Source organism: Equus przewalskii, chromosome 3, assembly GCF_037783145.1.
Source record: "Equus przewalskii isolate Varuska chromosome 3, EquPr2, whole genome shotgun sequence".
Lineage (NCBI taxonomy): Eukaryota > Metazoa > Chordata > Mammalia > Perissodactyla > Equidae > Equus > Equus przewalskii.
In genome coordinates, this window is record NC_091833.1 from 77915757 (window position 1) to 77935843 (window position 20087).

At 41.2% G+C, this 20087-nt stretch overlaps 1 long non-coding RNA gene across 1 annotated transcript in view; it reads left to right on the top strand.

Annotated features, from left to right (window-relative positions):
* LOC139082314 (uncharacterized) overlaps positions 1–10859 on the top strand; it is an 83649-nt gene extending 72790 nt beyond the window's left edge. The window contains exon 5 of the long non-coding RNA XR_011538196.1: positions 9912–10859. This is a non-coding gene — a long non-coding RNA (uncharacterized lncRNA). The remainder of the gene's footprint in view (positions 1–9911) is intronic.
* Positions 10860–20087: the final 9228 nt, after the last annotated feature.

Sequence of the window (20087 nt, forward strand, 5' to 3'; positions counted from 1 at the left end):
CCCACACAGGTGACTCCCCACTCCATACGCAGAAGAGTAAGAGGGAAAGTTTAAAGAAATAGGGAGGGAGGAAGATCTTGGAACCATGACTATTGTCTAATTCATCAGGAAGACAAAGCTCAAATCCAGAAGAAGAATATTTAGGATTGGAAAATTAAATGAAACTTTGCACATTAGACCTCATTAATGACACTTAAGACGAAGTTAAGAAGACTCAGGTGTGAAAGGTGATATTGCCTAGTAATAAATGTATTGATTATAGACTGCTTAATAATTGAAAAAGGGTATTCCAGGTAAGGCCTGGCAATTTCAAGATATTCTAGAAATAAGATGTTAAAAATTTGCAAGTCGTAGAGTACAATAAATATGAGATCACTCCAGATGTCTTTGTTCATCATTTTAGGGAAAGAAAATAAGCCTGGTAGTGGAAAATTCTGTCGGGTGCTTTTAAATTGCCATTCCAGCTTCTTCCCTGGAGCCTAGTAAGGTCCATGCATTCATCCACCAAGTCCGGGTTGTTAAAGAATCATTGCAAAATGGCAGAGAGTAATTAATATGGCAGAGACTCATCAAGCTGTCTCTGGAAGGTCAAATGCGTGATGCACAGAATACAATTAGAAGGTTAAACTGGTCTGTCAACTTTTACATTATTAGCTGTGTATAGGTGTCAATATCTTTCAAGAATATGGGCCCAAGAATGAAATTTCTAAGGAGCTGGCAGAATTGTTGAACCTTTTGCATTTGCTTTAATCACGTAAGGCAACACATTTTAAAATCCCTTAAAAAATATGTCATTTTTAAACCAACATTCATGCATAGACTAGAGTAAATTCTCTAGTCAGTAATAAATGAAACAAACAAATATATCCACTAAATTGAAATCTCTAGTTCCATTCTGGCCAAATTAAAGTGTAACGAACAAAATTTTCTGATCTCTGCTCCCAAATCATATCAGACCTTTGGAAAAAAATGTCACTTTCACAATAAAGCAATTTGTTATGAGAGAAGAGTGTAGAAGAGAAGTGGAGCATCTAAGACTTTGCTATGACATCCTAAATTCTGAAAATTTTAAAACTAAATTAATAAGTGTACAGTAATTATTCAATCAGAATTTTTCTTTTTTGAGCAAGATTAGCCCTGAGCTAGCATCTGCTGCCAATCCTCTTTTTGCTGCAGAAGACTGAGCTAACATCCATACCCATCTTCCACTACTTTATATGTGGGACGTCTGCCACAGCATGGCTTGCCGAGCAGTGCGTAGATCTGCACCCGGGATCCGAACCAGTGAACCCTGGGCTGCCAAAGTGGAACGTGTGAACTTAACTGCTGTGCCACTGGGCCAGCTGCCCACTCAGAATTTTTTAAAGAAAAGAAATCTCTAAAGTGCATATATGGATATGTGGGTCAGGATATAGGGTCAGGAAGAATTTGAGGACATAGCTGGAAAGAGAGAGCTAGCTTAAGTATATAAGTTTTTGGAGAATGGTGCATAGAAAGAGAGAGAAGAAGGAAGAGCTTCTTGTCACACTCTGCATTCTTGTGGCCAAAGGGCCCTCTGACCAATTATGACCACTCCCATCCCTCACTGGTTTATTGAACACCAGTTATATGCTAGATACTGTTTCAAGCATTTGAAATACATGATCTCATTTCATTAACAAAACAACCCTAGGAGAGGTAGGTATTGCCCCATTTTGTTGAGTGAGAAACTGAAGCTCATATGGGTTATCTAACTTGCTCAAGGTGACCCAGCCAATAGCTAGGCTCCGAAGCCTTTGCTTCTAACACCACATCCAGCTCTTTTCCAGACACCGCATGGCCCTCTGTCTTTGATAAGAGAGACTCTAACCACGTGATTGGGGACTAGCTTCCTCATGATCTCTTTATAACCTAACTGACTTTGGGTGACTTTGACATCTCTAAAATGCCACAGGACACCTCTTCAGATTTCCCCATCTCTCCTTTTTCTGGTTGGCCTTTTGCCTAAACTGCTAAAGGAAACCGGATAAAACAACGTAGAACAAAACAAAACTGGGCTTTATTTATTCAATTAAAATATGGGCCTCTCAATGCAATGGGTGCCTCGAGATTTTATACCAATAACATGAAAATCCCATGACTCTCTTTCTTAAATCTATGTTCCTGTTTAATTTTCACCATGACTGTTGTCCTGGCAGGAGAAGATTCCACTGGCTCTGCTTTGCCAATTGTCAGAGGGTCTATTTTGAGGTTCATATTCCTGAGACCCTTGTGTACATCCTGTTCTGACTCATAAAACACGATGAGGAATTTACAACACTGATTTCTGCCATAGGAATAAAAGTAGCCGCATAATTCCATGTATGCAGAGGGTTTTTTTCCCAATTACTTCTTCATTAAACTGCTCATGTCATAGCAGGAGGGCATGCTGATGTCACTGTGCCTCAAAACCTTAACGAAATGGTGAGCTGGGTAGCTTGCCTCTGCCCCTTCTCCCTGTACTGGGCCCTGGCAGGCTGGCCCCTGCAGACTGCACCTGCTGGCTGCCTTGCTGTAGGGTTGGGTTTGGTCAGTGGGCAGGAGGAGAGTTGCAGTTGGCACGTCTGTTCCCCTGTCTCTCTCTCTGTGGGTTCACTGTGGGTTTCCGTGTCCCTCCAAGAATCCACTGCTCCTATCACGTGGCCCTCTCCACAGAGCTCTCTCCAGTTCTCTTAACTCTTCTCTTTAGGTCTAGAGAGGATGGCTCCATGCTGGTGCCAGCCCTGGGCTACTGCACCATCTCTGTGTGTCTTCCTAAACTCTACTCCTGTCTTGGTAAACAGTCCCTTTATTAAATTCTCCTAAATACCTATTTGGAGTGGGCCATCTCTTGCTGTTTTCTGCACCCCAGTGAATGCAGATGGGCGTTCACGTGACTCAAGATTTTCCTTGTGTGAAGATGATTGCTTGCTTAACCAAATGACATTGTTAGAGACTAAGTCCTACCTGTGCACTGCATTGCTTGTGGTTTTGCCACAACCAAGCTTTCCCCTTATGTGGGAAGAAAACACTTCAGTAAATGCATCAGGTTGTCACGTAGATGAAATGATGCCTAAGTATCTTCAGAATGAGGTTGATCTGGAGTGAGATTGGCCCACTGAAGCCATCTGAGCCCTCAGTATAACTCCATTTAAAAGCAAAAATAAAACAAACAGAAACATAACCTTGTCACTGGAGAGGTAAATATGATTGTCCCATCAAGTTTCTTGGAGGAAACAAGAACATTTTTCTGGAGACTGTCCAGAGCCTCTGGTTTTTCAAATTGGTTTTTCTATCCCTTGCATACACCCTAAAGATGGGATCCCTTCCTAATATTTATTACTAATCTGTCTGAGGATGAGGTGAGACCATTTCAGAACTTTCAGTTCAGGTGGGACATCAATCAGACCACATACTTACCTTCAAGGAATGGAAGCATGGCTGCTTTGGGCAGGGCCCGGGGCTGAAGTGGGGTTTACTCTCCTCTGTATTACAGGCCAACCAAGCCATCTGCCCTTTCCCGTGATCCAGGAGGACAAGCCATAGAAAGAAAGAAAGGAAGGTTTTGGTTTTATTCTTTCTACATGAAGAGGAAGAAGATTAGAAAGTAGGAAAAGTTGACCTCAAAGTCAACTTACAACCATGTTATATTTGACTTCTGGAAAGTCATGTAGCATCCATGGGCCTTCGCTTCCTTTTCTGTAGAATGGGATGACTGAACCACCCTACTGTGTGCCAGTGCTAATGAGATGGTGTGAATGGAACATAGTATAGCCCTCCGGTGCAGGACACAGTGACTCTGAGACTGGACTCAGCCGGGCTGCCTTGGCTTGACTCCCAGACCTTGGGAAGCCTGCCCTCGGCGTCAATTTCCTAAACTGAAAATTGGGATAATATCAGTACCTTCCTCAGAGATTAAATGAGTCAATATGTGTAAAATGCTTAGAAGGATCCCTGATCCATGGAGAGTGCTAAATGGTAGCTGGTATTACTGATGCCAAGGGGAGTAATGGTGGGGATCCCTCACACGACCTCTACCGGGCGTTCCTGTTTCCATCCAGTGGAAGAACTGTGGAAACCCAGCCTTGCTCTGGAGACTTACTCTAATTTTAGCACAATGCCAAATTGCTCGTGGGGCCCATTTAACAACAGCTCTGTCACAGGACAGTTTTGCGAGAGTGAGACTGTATTCTATTGTTTTTTTCTTCTTTATCTAAAACGAACAGTTTGCAATATGAGATAATACCACTGGCATCTGTTTCTGAACGTTTCCACTCACGAGAACCAAAAAGCTCCCATGAAGAAAAGACTTTTCTTTCCGCTGTGCTGGAGTCTTTCTGAAACAGCTTCTACTGGGAGATTAATTATAGAAGCCACAGTATTTCCTGAAAATGGTAAAACATTTTAAAGGAATACTAAGACACTGCTTGATAAATGGCTTGATTCTTTATTGCCTTACAATCCAAAAGAAAAATGCATGTTTGAAACAGAACAGGATGTAATGGAAATCTAAGTAGATGGACTGTAAAATGGATTTTATTAACTATTTACAGTGGCTGTGTAAATTGTTTTCGTCTATGCTTGAGAAAGTTCCCCGTCAGGGTGTCTGGGCCTTTCCTGGTGCTTATCTCTTTGATCTGTAGTATAAAGGTGAGTGGCTCCAAATGGGACGGTTGTTAGTTGGATCCCCAGATAAGCCTCGCCAGGTACTGCAGACCTTGCCTTAGAGCGGGACTATGTCCTTCAGAGAGAACATCCTCCATAAAAGCAAGGAAAGCACCGAGGAAAACAAGTGCCTTTGCGTCCTGGGGAATGTCTCGTGTCACCATTGCTCCTGGCAACTTGTCTCTATTGTAATAGAACAGAGGGTGAAGCTCAGTAGTGAAGTCATCTTTTAAAACATATAATTGACTCTCCAAATTGCTAAACTAAATGTGACCTCTCTCTTGTGCCATTTGTAAAAAGTCCCTCCCAGTTTGGAAAGACTTTCAATTTACTTTTTAAAAAGTTGATTTGATCTTGCCTCAAAATGTACCATAACTTTTGGGGCCGGCCCTGTGGCCGAGCGGTTAAGTTCATACACTCTGCTTCGCCAGCCCGAGATTTCACCAGTTCAGATCCTAGGCTCATCAAGCCATGCTGAGGCGGTGTCCCACATAGCAGAGCCAGAAGGACCTACAACTAGAAAATACAACCATTTACTGGGGTCTTTGGGGAGAAGGAAAAAAAAGATTGGCAACAGATGTTAGCTCAAGTGCGAATCTTCAAAAAAAAAACGTACAGTGACTTTTCCATTCTTTGTGGGATTTGCCACATAGTTTGTGAATTATCGAAACCCCTGGCTTCTCTGCTCTGAGCCCCACTTCTGACCCATCACTGAACAGTAGGAGAGCCCTTGAAGAAATGTTGGGTTACCCTATAAGCAGACTGGTTACCTACAAAATGAGGATACCCCCAAAAAAATCTTTGTGAAGAGAATTTGAAAACTGATATTTCAAAAGAAGGACTAAGACTGGCATCACAGTGGGAAAAATATCGGAGCATTGTTGTGCTTCTTTACATTTAATTATGGTGTAGTGCTGTTTTTATTTTTAATTATACACGGGAGTGGCAGCACCATAATCTTCTTAGTGCTTAGGTCCTGTAACAGCTTAATCCAAGCCTGATGTGACTCTGGGCTTAGATGTTGAGGAGAGGGCCTCCTGTGTGCCAGCTGCTGCTCTGCTTCTATGCTGTGAGCCCCAGGAGAGCAGGGAGCATGCGTCTGACTGCCTGTCTGTCTTTGGTACCTAGCACAGTGCTGGGCACATAGCAAGTACACAGTAGAGACCCCTGTAATTATAGTCACTATTTCTGCTCTTAGCAGTTGTAGTGAGTGTTGCTATTAAGGCAGCTCGGTTTAACTGAGGAAGCCAGCGAATGCTCTAGGCGCTGTATAGCTCTCTCCGTGTAGCTGGTGGAGGAGAGAAATGTGTCTGGAGCAGTTAGTATATGCTGGGCACCGGGCTGAGTTCTTTACGTATGTTAACTCTCTCTCTCTTCAATCCTTGTATCAAACCCTAAAGTTGGTATTAGCTCCATTTTACACATAAAAAACCTGCAGCTTGGAGGTTAGGCAACTTGACAAAAGTCATTCTGCCGTAAATGAAATAGTGGAGCATCAGACCAAGGTCAGTCTGACCCCCAAACTAGGGCACTTTTTATTACACATGTTGCCAGACCTCTTAAAGTTCAATAGACGGATCGCTGGTGTACAAAAAGAGAGATGCCTGTCAAAAACAGCTCAGCAAGTTCCTATCTATCAAGTCATGCTTGGCATTAAAAGAAAATTAATTGAGGACCTACACGCAAGATTGCAGGTGGGAGCCCAGGAGGAGGAATTCTCTGCAAGTTTTAGGTTTCCAGGGAACAATTCCTGGATCTGAATAAATCTTAGAAAACTCTTAGGGCCCAGGCCCTTCCTGGAGTTTTGAGAAGTGCTGGATTTGGGATGGGGCCAAGCATGAAGCTGGAGGCAGCTTGATAGGCCTTCACTTTTGTCCCACGTTTCCTGAGCTGTGAAGGTGGTGAGGAGGTAGTCAGCATCTAAGGAATGGTGAAATGATGCCAGCAAGGGACACAGAAAGAGAAGAGAAACACCCCTCATCCTCTTTTCTTTTACCTCAAACATTGGTTGAGTTCAAGACTATTTTCAGGAAATCCTGGAATTTCTACAATTAATCAAATTATGGCAACAGTCAGGGAAGCTGAAAAGCAAACTCCACAGGTCACGGCAGAGAAGGGAGCAGAGAAGGGAGCAGAGAGGGGAAGCAGTCTGGCCTTTCTGCCTGGAGGACATCTATATTTCCAGGTGACATGAAACTAACCAGCTCCTCTTCCCAACAACGGAAAGAAGAGTCTGAACTGAAGGAGGAAAAGGTATTAAGCTGCATAAAGGAAGAAGCTTCTTAAATGGAGGGCAGAGGCATGGAATCCTGTGCATTCTTTTGAAATAGGACCCAAAATTACCCACCGGATTGGTGTTGGGCCGGGCTAAAGTGCAGGAGGTGGACAGACAGCCTTTCAAAATTCTTCCAGCTAGAAATTTCGGTGATTGTTTGGATAATTCCCCATTCTATCTAATTCTTTTTTAGTCTAGCTTTCCATGGCTCCGTTTATAATAGAAAAAGAGAAAGTTATTCCCCTGTCGCATAAGGCCAAGTCCAGGTTGTATAGAGTAGTGGAATGGAAAAGCCACAGACCCCAGCGTTAGGCAGTGAAAGAAGAAATTCGCAGACCTCGGCATGAAATGAAATGGGAAGATGTGAATTTCACTTCCTCCACGACACGTGGGCTTCTGAAGACCAAGGAGAGACAGGAGGATGCGTCATGATGGGCAATACTCCCATATCTAGCTTACCTGTCTAACTTGCTCTTTGTTTTCTATGATATTTGGATACAAACTGAATTGTAAAATATAACATCAAAGTTAATAGTGTGACTTGAGTGTTAAGTGTGATAAGTCCTGAAAAGGAGATGGTTTATGAGTACACTGACGAGAAATTGAAGAACTCAGACATAAAGTAATAATGAGTTGTGTCAACTAGGAGATGTACGGAAGAAAGGAGAATGAGATTTGAAAATAGATAGTCCATGTGACAGAGAGCTAATTATCTTGATGTCTCATCTTCCAGGAGACTAACAGTCAGTTCACTTGCTAACACTCACCTAGGAGTGAGTCGCAGAGATATTTTTAAACATGCCATTTTCATAATCTAGCCGTGCCTGCATCTGATAGGCAAACCCTTAAGGACCAACTGTTAGAGCAAAATATGAAATACTCTGTTCAGCTCTGTGCTTTAGACGCTGGGAGGTTATTAGCAATTATAAGCCCTTTACCACCATTCAGATGAGTTCCTGAGACTTGCTGCTAGCACTGTGGGATCGCAGCACCTCTGAGTAAATTGCTCCGTACTTTATTCTGTGTCACCATTTTTGTCTGATGAGATTTAACGGTTTTGGAGAGTGGTCTGGGCAGAGGGCTTGAGGGTGTTGGAAGAATCAAAATAAAGAGCAAGACCTAGGTAAGGTTCTAGTTCCAGAACTCCTTCTAATCAGCTTTGTTATCTTGGTTGTTTAGATGAATTAATAGAGTTACATTGTTTCAGGCACTTTACATGAATTAGCTCATTAATCTCTGCAACAACTCCATGAAATAGGTTCTGTCATTATTAGTCCTGTTTTACAGATAAGGAAACTGAGGATCAGAGAGTCTAAGTAATTTATCCAAGGTCACACAGGAAGTAAACCAGAGAGGTCAAATTGTACCCAGCTTTTCCTCCCTGCAGAGTCCACGCTCTCATCTTTCTTGCTATATGGCCTCTCTGAGCTTGTTGGCAATTACCATGTGTAGACAATATACTAGACGCTGTGCTAAACACAGAGCCATGGCTGAGGGCACAGTGTGGACCAAACAGACATGACCCCTGTCCTCATGGGGCTTACAGCCTGGAAGCAAAGGCAGATGTTAAACAAATCATTTAAAATTCTTAAATAATATCCAGTGTGCAAAGAGCTCTGAAGAAGAAAGGGGCATTAGGTTTTTTCCTCAATGAAGTGAGGAAACTAAATTATATAATATCCCTTCCAACTCTATCGTTGTATTCTCTTCAGAAACTTACACCCCAAATAGAATGTAAGCCAACAGTACAAATCATTAGACCCACAAAAATTCTGTTCACCCATAAAGCTTGCTCTGGTCTATGAAAGCCCCATGTTCTCCAATTACAACCACCTTCCTTCTTTCTTTAGGCCTCCTCTGAGTGTCCTACGAGATTTGTTCTAATCCATAACATTGATCGGGTGCCGTAGAGTTGACCAATGTGTCCCCATATGTCATCTCGTTGAGACTTCCCAACAGTCTTGAAAGGTAGATGCAAGTCCTTCCGTTTTGCAAGTAATAGTAAAACTCACTGAGCGCTCTGCTTTGTGCCAGATCCTGAGCTAAGCTCTTCACACACTTTATTCAATCAATCCTCTTCACAACTCTGTGAATTAGATATCATGATACACACTGAGGATGTCAAGGCTTAGTCCAACAGCTGGGAGGTGGAGCAGCAGAGATCCTCTGCTCCATAGCCTGAGCTTATGGCAGCTTGATGGGAGTTAGGACTTTCCCAAGGCCATGCAGCCAGTGAAGGGCAATGTTAGACTTGAACTTGACTCCTTTGTTCTTTCCTCCATAACCCAGAAACCTCTATACCTAGGTCTTCAATATTTGGGCACATAGGCCAGCGGAAAGACATATCGAAAGTAACTCAAGTGTACATAAATTGAGAACATGTTCTACTTCATTTTAAAATGACATATGGCTATTATCAACTTGTTTTTCTGGGAACAAAGAAAGTTTGCATTTATAAGGAAGAATCATTAACAAAAGCATTTCCCATGCATGACTGGGGATGACCCCCGCTGTAGCCTTATTCAGTTTTTGACATGTTTATTATTGTGATAGTAAAAGTCAAGAAACGCGGAAGTGTGGAATGCAGATGCGCCAAAATGAACTTCTAATCTAGTCTGCTGAAAGAAACTGACCTCTGAGCCAGTACAATCATCAAATGTAGATATTGCCCAAGAAAGTGGGCTTTGAAAGCTTTAACGCCCTCAGACATCTCATTGGATTTTTCTATGACTCAGTCTTGCTTCTCAAAAATTCTTATGAGTAGAGAAACTTTGGAGTCTTTCAAGAACATAAAATTGATAAATGACTAATATTATTTACATCAAATACAGTTTAATCTGTAAATGCTATGTAAGGCTATTCAAGGCCTGTGGCCGCCCACATTTTAAAATTCAACTATAAATGGGGAAATCTGGCTAATTTTAAGCTGATTTTTTTTTTTTAAGATTTTATTTTCTCCTTTTTCTCCCCAAAGCCCCCGGTACATAGCTGTATATTCTTCGTCGTGGGTTCCTCTAGCTGCGGTATGCGGGACGCTGCCTCAGCGCGGCCCGACGAGCAGCGCCATGTCCGCGCCCAGGACCCGAACCAACGAAACACTGGGCCGCCTGCAGCGGAGCGCGCGAACTTAACCACTCGGCCAGCCCCAAAGCTAAGTTAATTTTTTAAAGATCGAAATTTAAGTTATCAAGAAAGAATTTGCCTGGTATAAAAAGTTATTTATTCTTAGGAAAAAAAACTATAGGCAAAAAAACAGAGAGAAATTAAAACATAAGGGCTCGGGCGCAGACAGAAGAATAAAAAATCAGATTAAACACATGGGATAATTATAGATCAGATCTTTGAACAGCGATTTACTTCCCTGTCACTAGATGGGGCTCACTAGTTGAGGTTATTTCCCTTCCCGATTTGCATTTTGTGTCAGACAACATAAAGAATTCAACCGGGGTCTGGGTTCAGCATTTTAAAAGATAAGTTATTGGAAGGTATTCAATGGGAATCCTAATAAGATTGACTTTTTTGCCAACCACAATAGTCTTATTGAGCAAAGCTAGCTTTATCCCAATTTAACATGAAATAGGTCACTATTAGAAAAGACAGCTTTATTGTGTTTGTATTTAGGATTAACGGATAAAATAAATAGTTCTTTTCTTCCCACAGTGGTTGATGAGCCAGCTTTATTCTAAATGACTGAAGACTTCTGTTCTTTTCGACAAACACAGTCCTCCAATTAGGAGCTGCAAATAAGATTATATGCCCTGAATAAGTCTGAAAAGGTCCTTTTATAATGAGAAAGTTTGTGTGTGGGAAGTGGAAGCAGCGTGAAGTGCTCACTGTGGCTTCATGAAAAGAGTGACGTGAAGGTTTCCCAAGTCCTCGTCTGAGTGCTCTAAAATGATAAAATAAAAATTACAGAAAACAGTGTCTTCCATTCCTTCTTTCTTTTCTTCCCCCTGAAAGCCTTCACATTTAAACTGTAGAAACAAGTCAGTGTTTTTTATTTTATCAGGCATATTTTGGAAACAGTGTCAAAAGCACAAAGACTGTTCGAATACAAGTGAAATTAATTTCAATTAGGGGGTGAAGTTAAAATAGTATTGTCAATATAGGGCATTCTGTATATTTTCACTTAAACACTTTCATGATAGTCACTCTGTTACTATATGATGTAGTATTTTGTTAAATCCTGTTGAATTTGACATATTAAGCTTCCTGGCCTGTGGACACACAGTAGTAATTGTACCCATTAACCTTTCAGATCAACCAGATTTTAATATGCAAATGGATGTTTCCTGGCTGAATAAAGACCCTCCCCACAATGCATGCAAGGACCCAATTGGATGTGGCCCTCACAGCCCCCTGTGGGGGACACAGCTTCCTCTGAACCAAGAGGGGAAGGGCAAGGCTGGCAAGGGAGCAGAAGAGCTGAGAGTCTGTAGGTATAAAGGAAAAATAGCAGTGCCAGATGCAGCTGGCAGAATCACATCGGATCTCCAGATCAACCTCCTCCACAAATATATTATGGGTTCTTATAATATGCCCTACACTATTGTGGCACTGGGGACACAGCAGTAGACAGGACAAAGATCCCTGCCCTTATGAAACTGACATGTTAGCCACTTAACTGTGGGACCCTGTTGTACCTTTCTTTGCTGTACTTTTATCTGTAAAATGGGTATAATAACACCTACCTCTTATGGTTAGTAGATTGGAAACAACATAGCTAAGGGGCCCTACAAAGGCACTGACACCTAGGAGGCACTCAACAGATATTTCATGAATGTATAAATATACTTACTGAATCAGAGACTAACTCTCTATACCTGGTTTCCTAAACTTTTAAACTTTAAAAAAAAATTAAATTGCAGATACTATCTTCTGACGTTTTAATTTTGTGGACACATAATATGCTCACACACACACACACTTTAGAATCATTGACTACCTGAGGAGTAAAAAAGATTTTGTTGAGCTTTAGTTTTTCTAGCTTAAATTGTGGGAAAAAAACCCCTTATTATTCAGAAATAAAGCCTATTTGACTGAGAACTTTCACGTCCACATGGAACAATTGGCTTTATGGCATAGCAAGGTATAATTTAGACCAGTGGTTCTCTTGGCTGCACATTAAAGTCATCTGGAGGAGCTTTATAAGACATCTAATGCCTATGATGTCTTGCCTATGACAACAAAAGCACAGGCAACAAAAGCAAAAATAAACAAGTGGGACTACATAACACTTAAACGCTTCTGTACAGCAAAGGAAATAATCAACAAAATGAAGACTACCTCCAGAATGGGAGAAAAATATTTGCAAACCATATATCTGATAAGATGTTAATATCAAAATATATAAGGCACTCCTTCTCAGTAGCAAAAAAACAAATAATTTGCAGAGGACTTGAATAGACATTTCTCCAAAAAAGACATACAAATGGCCAATGGGTGCGTGAAAAGGTGCTTAGCACCACTAGCCATCAGGGAAATACAAGCCAAAACCACAGTGAGATATTACCTTACGCCTGTTAGGACGGCTATTATAAAAAACAAAAACCAGAAAATAATAAGTGTTGACGAGGACATGGAGAAATCAGAAACTTGTGCACTGTTGGTGGGAATGTAAAATGGTGCAGCTATTGTGGAAAACAGTATGAATGTTCCTCAAAAATTGAAAATAGAATTCTCATATGATCCAACAATCTCACTTCTAGGTCTTTGTCTCAGAAATCAGGATCTCAAAGAGATTTGCACTCTAATGTTCATTCCAGCATTGCTCACAACCTAAATGTTCATTAATAGATTAATGGATACAGAAAAGCTGGTATATACAAACAATAGAATATTATTCAGCCTTAAAAAAGGAGGAAATTCTGTCTAATGCTGCAACATGGATGAAACTTGAGGACTTTATGCTAAGTGAAATGTCAGTCACATACTACAAAATACTATAAATTCCACTGTATGGAAAGTAGTCAAACCCATACAAGGTGGAGGTAGAATGGTGGCTACCAGGGACTGGGGGGAGAGGGAAATGGGGAGTTGCTGTTCACTGAATGTAGAGTTTCAATCATGCAAGCTGAAAAAGGTCTACAGACCTGCTGTACAACCGTGCATACAGTTAACACTGGCCTGTACACTGAAAAATAGGTTAAGAGGGTAAATTTCATTTTGTGTTTTTTTAATCATAATAAAAAATTTAAAAAAACAATGGATGGCCCCATCCTAACCCATTAAATCAGAATCTCTTGGGGGCAGGAGGCGGACAGCCCTTTGCTGTTTTTGCTGATGATGGTGGTGGTGCCTTTCCTCTTTCAGCCGTGCTCACGAGAGAGCTACATGCTACAGGGAAATCTCTATAAAGCTACATTATCTTCCGTTTCTAGTCTCCATCCCCTTACTCATATTTGTTCCCTAATAATAACTGTGATACTTAATAATACTTATTTGGATCAATGACATCATCATCCTTCAAGTTACCTGACCGGGAAACTTGGGTGTCAGCCTAAACTCACTCCCCTCTATCAGACTGTTAATTCCCCTCCCTCTCTCTCTCTCTCCACTACCACATCTTTAGAATGGTTTTTGTCTTTTCTAAAATTAAAATCTGATTATGTTGCTCTCATCTTTGAAAAATTTCAACGAATAGCCTTAGCCTTCAGAATAAAGTCTAAAACAGAGCCAATATGCCCCGTCAGCCTACTCTACCCACTAAAACAGAAGGGGGGAGAGTCAAATTAAAAGAGGGAAGCTCTACATAGTATATTTTAGATCTCTACAATTGAAATTTTTTTCGGAGCACTAATCAAAGTGGGGTTTCAGTTTTGAACGGACCTCGCTGTTTTAAATGTTGCAGTTGATTTGGGCATGGCAGTGTATATTATGCCCAGCTCTCCATTGTCTCACCCTGGCCTGCTGCTCCAGCCTCATCTTCACATACAAATAGTGCTCCATCCTTTCCAATCTACTCTCAGCTCCTCAAACATGCTAACTCTGTGGCCTTCAAACATTTGCACAGGTTGTTTGCACTCTCTGGAACACCTTCCGCATCCCTGCCCTTCTCCACCTGACTAAGGCCTCTTCAGACTTCAAGATCAGCTTATGTGTTACATTGGTTTCTGGGGGACAGGGATGGTCACAGCAGTAGATAATATAACAAACATGGCAGGCAGTGCCCTAGGGCTTTGAGCCTATGCACTTTTACTTCCAAAGCTGGCATTTGAAGCTAACCTGACTAGCTCTACAGAGTTTATAAGGACCCACTCATTCCCTCATCTTTGCAAGTTAGCAAAAGGGAATGCTCTAGAGGAAAGGGCACAAAGCCACAGAATTTTAATTGCAGTTTAGAATTACAAATGTGAGTAAGCCAAAGTTTGCAAAATTTGCAAAACTGAGAAGTCACTATGAATTTTGCAACGATGCCAGGAATGGTTGTGAGTAGGTCCACACAAATATGCACACTAGTTATATAAATACAGAGAGCTTTTTTTCACCCATCCCCAACCACTAAAACCAAACCCAGTCTGCCATTTTTGTCTAATACCCCCTAAAATGGAAGACGGAGGGGTCGAATGAGAAGAGGTAAGCTTTATATAGCATATTTCACATCCCTATAATTAATATTTCTTTCTGAGTACTAATCAAATTGGGGTTTAGGTTTTGAGTGGGTCTTGCTATTCGAAATGTTGCAATTGATTTGGATATGCCTATTGATTTGCTTTTGAGACTATTATCTATTTGACAACCAGGGAAAATTATCTTCTTTGGATATGACCTGCCAAATTTGATCCCTAAGAAACAATGAACATCCATTAGAGGGTGCATCTAAATTAATGAGCAAGAGGGTGTTGAACTGCGTACTCTGTAATTATCGTCTACAATTGTTTCTACATTTAAAACAAATTCTGATATTATTTGCATGCATCATTGAAAACCAATTATTTATACATGTTGCAATTTTGACTCATAAAAAATGAACACTTGTTTTATACTTTTTGAGGAGGGATAAGTGCAATGAATAGAATATAATGGATTCTCTGAAATTATCAGTTACCAAAAATATTTCTTTTTAATCCAAGAAGGCCTGTTTAAATAGGAATGTTTGCATTATTTCATTTGTTTACTTGCTTGTAGTTATTCTTGCTAAAATTTACAAGTCCAATTATTTGAATGTGACATGGGAATTATGTCCAAATAATTGGAGAATACTTTGCCCATTGGTAATTAAAGTTTCTGGGGTGAAAGGAATTTAAAAGATTATGTAAGAGATAACAAATAATATTATCTTCTGTTGAGTAACTGTGCCCTGAGTTCTTTGGAAAGGCAATGGTATTAACTCTTCTGCATTTATACTCAAGTAGGTCTTGAAGGGAAGGTTAATGAACACCAACTACATGGCAGACACCGTCCCAGAAACTGAGAACACAATGACAAATAGAAACCACCCCCCCAGCCCCAACAAGAAACTTACATTTTAGAGGGCCACAGTGTCTGGGAGTTTAAAATATCATGTATAGGAAGTTATCTACTACCCAATATCCTCTCCATCAACACTGACGGAAGCCAAGGCCTGCAGAGCTCTTGCATCGAGTGTAGGAAGGTTCATGAATATTTCAGAGGCTACAAAAATGTCTGCAGGCTCATAATGTTTTGGAACTTATAGGAGAGAAGATTAAATCTGCTGATCTAACAGACAGATGAAGCCACGCTTGCTCACTTCTTCTGCACACCCTTTAGACGTGGGAGACAGCGTACTATAGAGGTTACTGGCTCTGGGGTTAGGCCCTAAGCAGTCTTGCTGTTAATTAGCTTATAAATAAGCAATATATGTAACAACCACTTGCCTCAGTTTACACGTCGGTAAAATGGAAGTAACAATTTCATTCACCCTGTAGGAGTGTTGTGAAGATTAAGTAGATTAATTCCTATATCAGGTCTAGACCCACAGAAGGGCTTAGTAAATGCTAGCTGTTACTGTGAAGATCTCATTCAGCCCCTCTCAATCCAAATCCTTCTATGTCTTGAGAATTCTGCTCCAAATCCTTTGCCAATAGGTCTTTTTAAGATTAACTCAGACGTTTCCTGGGGCTGACTTGACAAGGAGAGGGAGGAGGGAGCAAAATTGTCCTCCCTTTCTGCCATCAGGTTTGAAATTACCTTATCAGTGCCTCACTTTTTCGCATACTGCAGGCTTTGGGGCTTTGAAGAATTCCATCTTAAAACGCAGATTCCCCTAGGAGAGGCCTCTTCCAGTCTCAAGGAGAACAGAGGTGACAAATGTGTGGCTCTGTGCTGAGGGGAAGCGAGCGCTTCGCAGCTGCATTCGCAAACACTGCATTTGGAAGGAAAAAAAATCCTGGCCCGACGCCACCTTTTTCCCTGATGCCCTGAGAACGGTTGCAGGTCCTTCCCCAAAGTTACATCTGTGAAAGGCAGAACTGGCAGGAACAATTCTCAATGCACAAGTGTCTGGAATGCCAGGCAGATGAAGTGCTCAGGGGAGCCGAGAGAAGAGCCACAAATCCCTCCCTCCATCGACGTTCCTTCAAGGAAGCAGATAGTGAAGCCTAAGGTTTAGACAGCCCACACGTATTTTTTCACTCTTAGATTGCTGAGGCGGGGAGAGGGCAGCATATTGAAGTGAATATGGAATCAGGTGGTACTTCTCGTCCCTGCTGATCTAAACCCTGCTGCGGTGGCGGGTCAAGCTGCTATCTGTGGAAGAAGTGAAATGGAGAAGGTGACGTGCTGTCTGACGGGACCACTGCTGTCCAGTTGAAATACAGTGTGAGGCACAAATGAGAACCTGTGATTTTAAACTTTCTAGGAACCACATCTAAGAAAAGGAAAAAGAAAGAGGAGAAATTAATTTTAATTATGTATTTTAATTAACCCAGTATGTCCAGGACATCATCATTTCACTGAAGAATCAATAAAAAAATTATTAGTAAGCTCTTTTACATGCTTTTTTTCATCCTAAATCTTTGAAATCCAGTGTGTATTCCATACCTACAGCACATCACAATATGGACTGACCACATTTCAAAGAAGCCGCAATTCAATAGACACATGAGCCTAGTGGCTACCGTTTTGGACAGAGCAGGATAGATCCTTCTTTGACAAGTAAGATAAAGCAGAAAATTTCCAGATTGCCAGACCAATGAAATGCCTTCCATCTGAGTGACTGGGACAATCTGAGATTCATCTTTATAAGTTACAGGCTTTTCAGCCCCAAACTGCGAACTGTCACTTGCTCTCTCTTCTGGTAGCAGGAGGCAGCAGCCACTCTATCCCAAAGCCCTGTTCCTGGGCATCATTTATGAAGTATCTTTTTGGTTGATTTCTTTCCATTTCCAAAGTTTCCAAGAAGGTCAGTGTTAAGACTCCTCTGGGCACTCACAGCTACTTTTAAAGGCTCCTGGTTCTTCCTGACAAAAGCTAGGGCTGGGTAAGAGTCAAGAGCTGGGAAATCCCTGATCAACTTTAGAAACAATGCAGCAAATGCGGAGAATGGATTACTGCCTCAAGCTCTCGCTAGGGGAAGCGGGGGAATGGATGAGGGCTTCACTCAGTCCGCCATGATTTCCTTTGCTTGCAAACATTACCACCCTGTCCTCAGGAATCCACAATTCATGACAAACGCTTCTCTCCATCACTCTCCTAGTCACAGAATCATTCCTCTAAGGCTATCTCCTGCGGACACTGGTTTTCTACGGCTCACAGAGACATTTCTCATCCTCCCATACCCCAAGAGATCCTACAGATCTCAGCCCAAAGGTCTGCATCTTAAGGAAATCGTTTACTGACCTACAACTACAACAATTACTCATAAGACCAGTGTATCTTTTTTTAGCTCCCTGCAATTTTCTCTCATTCATGGTACTTCTCCTATTTTATAATTATTACCAATCTGGGTAATTATAAAACTAATATCTATTCCCCCTATGTTTCCTGGGGGTAGAAATGGATCTGTTTTGTCCACTTTTAACAGAGAAAATATGTGACCCAACAACCCTATGGATTGAATTAAGAATTTAATACTACCTCGAGCACAGGAAAACTCAGTCCCAGCCCTCAACCAAATCTTCATTCACTGTTTTGCTGCTTCTTGTTTCATTTTGTGTTTAAACCTAGACAGTCCTTCTCTGGCTCCTGTTTAAACCCTTCCTGAAGGTGCCCCCCCCGGGTCCGCAGGGCCCCCTTTGCATTGCCAAACGCCTCCCTCCCTGTTCCTCACCTGGTATTTCAGAGACCGTTAGAATGTTTCCTCTGTTCTATGGATAGACCAAGAACTCACTGTGTTCCCACTGCTGTATCCTTGAAGGGAAGGAAGCCATTACCTGAAACCCCTATGTTTTGTTGTGAACAGCAACTGCAAAATCCCATCAAAATGCTTAAGGGAAAATATTGGAGAATCAAAAAGACAGACCATAAAGAAGCTTGATGTCAAGGTGACTGCAAGTTCACATACTTCCTAAGTCAGCCTGGGGTTCATTTTCCACTCTTTCTGCCCTTAGCTACGACTTGCTTCAAGATCCTGCCAAATGAATTAAGAATTTAGAAAGCTTCATGCAGGCTTCCTATTTTCCACAGATGACAATACACTAAAGGTCCTCTGGAGACATTTTGGTGGATGGAATATTACTGCAAGAGAGTGATTCAGCCTGGTGCCAGCAAGGAGTTCTTGTTCAGAAAGACTTAGTGCCCGAGACAGTGTGTTTGGATGGTCCCTCTGGCTTCAACGAGCATCATGATTCAGTGAAAATAATTCTCTTAGCAGCTTAAGGGGTCTCTGATTGCATGTAGGTCTGTGTCTGTGAATGCCAGTATAAGGGACAATGAAACCTTTTGTTTTCTAGGCTACGCTGTGTGCTAGTGACTTACGACGAGCAGGACCTGTTCTTAGAGAGAAGAGCTGAACATTCCTCTTTGTGGTTTGCAAAGAGACCAAAAGAAAACCTGCACAAAACTATTAACAACAGCCAATCCTTGCTGAACATTTTCACATCAGTCCTCTGAGACCGACACAGTAAGGACTTTTTGGTCATTGCACAGCTGGGGAAACTGACTCTAAAACCTCTTGCGAGACTAATAGTAACAAAGTCAGAACTTGAACACATATTTCCCTACTACATCCACTATTCAGTATTATCTTCTCTCTCAATTTTATTTTTAAATTTAAGGCCATAATTTATTATCTTTAGAATGACTATTTGTGGAGGACTGATTATACAAACACGAGGTGCTATATGTTTATTGCATTTTGCAAGTGACTTGAAAATTATCTTAACCTACTGACATGCTTCAGAAAGTTTGCTGAAGGGCGTAGCAATCATGTGTATGTCTGCAAAATATAGTATTGTTTCTGGAAACGTAGAGTCAATGACATAGAACATAATTACTTATAACCAGGGGATCTTTTATTAACTAGAGATTTTTTTCAGCAAGTTGTCCTACGGAGTAGGCATCAAAGGAGAGAGAGAGTACGTGTACAAAGAAAATACCCTCTTTCACGCAGCAAAGAAAAGGGCATTGTAAGAAAGAACTGTACACACACACAAACACATCTCTTCTCCTTTTCCTCCAGGTCTTAATAAAAACTCAAACACAGCTTCTGCAAAGAAGCTTTGCAGGTTAAAAAATAGATGCCCAGGGCACTGTGATTCAATCAATCAAACCCTGGACTTAACAGCACAATTGAGCCATTTTCTTTTTATTATGACAGTTCATAAAATTGGGGGGAATAAAAGAAAACGAAGCCCATGCATAATCCTACTATGGATTCCAATAGGACTACTTCCAGTTGGAAAATTCCCTTCCAGTTTCTCTTAATATGTATTTTTTTCCCCTAAAGACCCTGAGATGTAGTTATCTTCTTTGAATCCTATCAAAAATTTCAGAAGAAAAATTTAAGTTTAAATATCATCACACTCTTGCTCCTGTGGTGATCATTTTATATTTACTTGGGGAGTTTTTTCAGAGGTTTATCTCCTGGGCAAAAGTTTTTGCTTCACAAGTTGTGCTCAAGTTAAAGAGAACCTATTAATACTGTCCTTGGCTCCCACACTGAGCCCAGTGTTTGGTCAAAATGCAAATTTATGTGACTACATATATTACATAATAATCTCCTTCTCCACTCTCAAATTACTTTAACAAA